We start from the raw sequence: 5,257 nt of genomic DNA, 5'->3' as shown, positions 1-5,257 counted from the left end.
TGCTGCGCCTTGGTCCTCTCTTAACGACGATTGTGACAGAGACAGCAACAGAAGAATATGATATGATGGAGAGAGACACCAGACAAGACACAGAGAGCAACAGAATAATATGATATGATGGAGAGAGACCCCAGACAAGACACAGAGACAGCAACAGAAGAATATGATATGATGGAGAGAGACACCAGACAAGACACAGAGACAGCAACAGAAGAATATGATATGATGGAGAGAGACAGAACAGGCCATAACAGAAGAATATAGACAAAGGAGTCAGTAACAAACTGGAACCTGAGACAGCAACAGACAAGACACAGATAGCAACAGACAAGACACAGATTGACACGGACAAGACACAGACAGCAACAGACAAGACACAGACAGCAAAATACAATTTACAGACAGCAACAGACAACACAGACAGCAACAGATATGATGGAGAGAGACACCAGACAAGACACAGAGACAGCAACAGAAGAATAGGATATGATGGAGAGAGACACCAGACAAGACACAGAGACAGCAACAGAAGAATAGGATATTACATTTTAGTCATTTAGCAGAAGCTCTTATCCAGAACGACTTACCGTTAGTAAATGCATATTACAGCATACATGTTTTTCTATTTTTATTTTTTATTTTTCATACTGGCCCCCAGTGGGAAACGAACCCACATCCCTGCCGGCCAAACCCTCCCCTACCTTGGACGACGCTGGACCAATTGTGCGCCGCCCATGGGTCTCGCGGTCACGAACCAGGATCTCTAATGGCACAGCTAGAACTGCGATGCAGTGCCTTAAACCACTGCGCCACTCGGGAGTCGATGGAGAGAGACACCAGACAAGATGAGAGACATCAATAGACGACACAGAGAAAGTGATAGAAAGAGACAGAGGAGGGGAGAACACACAGTAGACTATCACTAAAATCTGATATAGGGATTCTAATTACTGCACTGTGTGTGTGTGAGAGAGAGAGAGAGAGAGAGAGAGAGAGAGAGAGAGAGAGAGAGAGAGAGAGAGAGAGAGAGAGAGAGAGAGAGAGAGGCTGCTGGGGGAGAGAGAGATAAAGGTACTGTGGGATTATTTAATCAGTTTGGCTCATTGGACAGGTCAGAGTCTATATTTGAAGTTCTTGAGTGGTTTTTGGCAATACACTAGTGTTGTATTCATGGATTTAGCTGTTGAAATTCCTTCCCGGACCCTCCTACTGGCTGTGGGCTAAGCCACCGATGTCTTCACATCCTAGGGTAGAGAGGAGCTGCTACCCCTGGGGAGAGAGGAGCTGCTACCCCTGGGGAGAGAGGCGCTGTTACCCCTGGGGAGAGAGGAGCTGATACCCCTGGGGAGAGAGGAGCTGATACCCCTGGGGAGAGAGGAGCTGCTACCCCTGGGGAGAGAGGAGCTGATACCCCTGGGGAGAGAGGCGCTGTTACCCCTGGGGAGAGAGGAGCTGATACCCCTGGGGAGAGAGGAGCTGATACCCCTGGGGAGAGAGGAGCTGCTACCCCTGGGGAGAGAGGAGCTGCTACCCCTGGGGAGAGAGGCGCTGTTACCCCTGGGGAGAGAGGAGCTGATACCCCTGGGGAGAGAGGAGCTGCTACCCCTGGGGAGAGAGGAGCTGCTACCCCTGGGGAGAGAGAAGCTGTTACCCCTGGGGAGAGAGGAGCTGATACCCCTGGGGAGAGAGGAGCTGTTACCCCTGGGGAGAGAGGAGCTGTTACCCCTGGGGAGAGAGGAGCTGTTACCCCTGGGGAGAGAGGAGCTGATACCCCTGGGGAGAGAGGAGCTGATACCCCTGGGGAGAGAGGAGCTGCTACCCCTGGGGAGAGAGGAGCTGATACCCTTGGGGAGAGAGAAGCTGCTACCCCTGGGGAGACAGGAGCTGCTACCCCTTGGGAGAGAGGAGCTGTTACCCCTGAGGAGAGAGGAGCTGCTACCCCTGGGGAGACAGGAGCTGCTACCCCTGGGGAGAGAGGAGCTGTTACCCCTGGGGAGAGAGGAGCTGCTACCCCTGGGGAGAGAGGAGCTGTTACCCCTGGGGAGAGAGGAGCTGATACCCCTGGGGAGAAAGGAGCTGTTACCCCTGGGGAGAGAGGAGCTGCATCGAAGAGAGACTGCGACCCTGCTCGGGAAGAGCTTAACGATTGGTGATTTTTGGGGCACCTTTGGCAGGAGCTTCAGTGATGAAGACTGCTGAACTTGCTGATGTTTCACAATGTGCCATGGCCGTCTCAGTCACCAGGTCTCAACCCAATTGAAGACAACCATCAACAAAACACTAAATTATGGAATTTATTGTGGAAGAATGATGTCACATCCCTCCAATAGAGTTCCAGACACTTGTAGAATGTTTGCCAAGGCACATTGTAAGAGCTATAAAGAGACAGGGAGTGGGAGAGAGAACAGGTAGAACCTGATATGGAAATGAGCAGAACAAACTAAAGGAACTTTCCACCACCGAATGATCATTCCAGACTCTACTTCTATTGAGAGACATATAAAAGGTAAGACGACGATTGTTATGTGTTTTAATATAGTTGATGATATTGTTATGTGTATTAATATAGTTGATGATATTGTTATGTGTATTAATATAGTTGATGATATTGTTATGTGTATTCATATAATTGAGGATATTGTTATGTGTATTCATATAGTTGATTATATGTTTTGTGGACAGTGTTATAATAGGCCTACTCTCCTTAAAATGTTTTGGATATAAATTAGATGCGTGGGGTGAATTCGTTCTGTTTCCATCTGTGTGCCCCAGGGTGATCGCTCCTACACTATCTAGAATCTAAAAGGGTTCTTTGGCTGTCCCCATAGGAGAACCCTTTGTAGAACCCTTTTTGGTCCTAGGTAGAACACTTTTGGGTTCCATGAAGAATCCTTTCCACAGAGGGTTCTACATAAAAGCCAGAAGGGTTCTACCTGGAACCCAAAAGCGTTCTCCTGTGGGGACAGCCAGAGGACCCTTTTGGAACCCTTTTTTCTAAGAGTGTACTGTATCATAGGTCTATAGACTTGTCTTCTCAAAACAGGCTTAAAACACAACAAGCAACATTTTCTCTTTCTAATCTACTGTTAACTCTTTTCACTCAGGAAGGTATGTTGTGTGAAAGAGATACAAATACATACTGTGGAAAGACTAACAACAACTTACACTTCCTCAAAACAGGTTGTGTGTGTTCATTAGTGCCCACCGTAGCAAAACGTTTGGCAACAGAAACCGTTTAGGTCATGTTGTACAGCGTTTGGAGTAAACTGTTTATGCAACATTTTAAAACTGTTGGCTGCGGAGTAAACTAATGAATACGACCCAGGTTGTAGCCTACAACTCGGCTGTTGATGTCTGCCTGATGCTGAAACCTGAACTTAGCCTGAGGGGTGTACTATGATGCTAGCTAGATGAACTGGTTTTCTAAAGCTAGTGTAGTGTCGAGTCAATGTTGCTAATTATGCTGTTGAACAAAGGAGTCCGCTTACACTGAACTTTGATCATAAGTTTTATTCATATCACAAGATTTCAGCATCAGTTTACAGATGTCATGATCACCCGGAGAGCAGTGTCCGAAAAGAATAGGTCTGCTGCTCTAATGTTCTTTGATCAAACCCAGTACTTATAGTCTTTCCCAAAATATGGGTAGCTCCCTCTACTGTCCAATCCCCTGTCTACAACACACAGACTCCCATCTGTTCTATGGGGCGTCACTCTAAAACAACTCCCTCTGAAACTGAATAAACATCCTCTCAGGTTCCACTTGAAAACATTAGCAAAGTCATAATCTCCATACACTACACTAGCTTCAGTTAGCTTCACATTCCAGCACAGGCCTCATCCATAGGAATGTACAGAGTGCCAGTCATCAGGAAGGTGCTCTCTCAGCAGAACGGAAAATATATAATGACTTGACAGTTTAATCATACAAAATGGCGCTAACTGGACGTGGGCAAGTCAAATTCAATCAGTGGAGGTTGCTGAGGGGAGGACGGCTCATATTAATGATACCATTCCACCTATTCCGCTCCAGCCATTACCACAAGCCCGTCCTCCCCAATTAAGGTGGAACCAACCTCCTGTGAATTCAATATATCAATATTTTAAATTTTAGTAGACGCTCTTATCCAGAGCGACTTACAGTTAGTGAGTTCTACATTATTATTATTTGTTATTTATTTTTTCATACTTTTTTTTATTTGTTTTTATTCATACTGGCCCCCCGTGGGAAACGAACCCCCAACCCTGGCGTTGCAAGCGCCATGCTCTACCAACTGAGCTACACGGGGCATTCATCATAGTTCTACATTTCACATTTCGTATGATAAATGTAATTGTATCATAGTTCTACTATAGTGTAGCGATCTGTGCAACTTCCGGCGTGAGTTTACTGTGAACACTGAGGCTGTACCCACTTTAAGTTACAGTTTTAACAGAGACCAAGTAGGCTATTTGATCATAATGTAAAAAAGGCCTCCAATAACATTTAACATGGAACTGGCTGTTCTATCATTCAGCCTACAGTAGCAGCCAATGTGTGGTGTTCAATGTAAGCCTACATTCCATGAGACATTCCAAAAAACATGCAGAGCTTGACATTAACCTGTTTATCTACTTGTCCTTCACACAAGGAGGAGGTGACTGAAAATGTTGTTGTGTTTGATGCAAGAAACCACTTTACTAAATAAAATGCATCATTATTCCCATGTACTATGATGCAATTCCAACCAAGTAACCCAATTGGCGCCAGTGGCGCGATGCGTAGGTTGTTTGCCTTTTTACAAGTGCAACCTGGGTTCACTTCCCTGCCCCGCTGTTTGCTACATTGGTGTCAGAAGTAGTATGGTGTCTGTGAGGCCATCAGATTGCACGGCCCGGAGGTGTGAGGGGTCTGAGTAGTCGAAGCACGAGACTTGCTTTTATAGGGGGCAGTGTGAGACAGGTTACAATTCCCATCGCAGCAATAGGGTTAACCTAGTTTTGGCCAGCGACCTGGGTTCACTGCCCTGCCCCGCTGTTTGCTACAATATTAATATCACAGGCTACCCGACGTCCGTTGAACAAAGAGACACAACAATATGAGTGAAAGGATTTTAGGATAATATCAGTAAGTGTTGATTTAAAGTTGTCTTCTGGGTTCAGCCTTCTAGCTTCCTTTATCAATTGGGTGAAATATAATAAATGACATGGTCTCAGAGTTTGGAGATAACCAGTCCCAGTTTAAATCGGCCATGATTTCCATTTCATTATTTCCCCA

This window comes from Coregonus lavaretus, assembly GCF_964263955.1.
Source record: "Coregonus lavaretus genome assembly, contig: HAP1_SCAFFOLD_306, whole genome shotgun sequence".
Taxonomy (NCBI): domain Eukaryota; kingdom Metazoa; phylum Chordata; class Actinopteri; order Salmoniformes; family Salmonidae; genus Coregonus; species Coregonus lavaretus.
Note: the sequence above shows the minus strand (reverse complement) of the source record.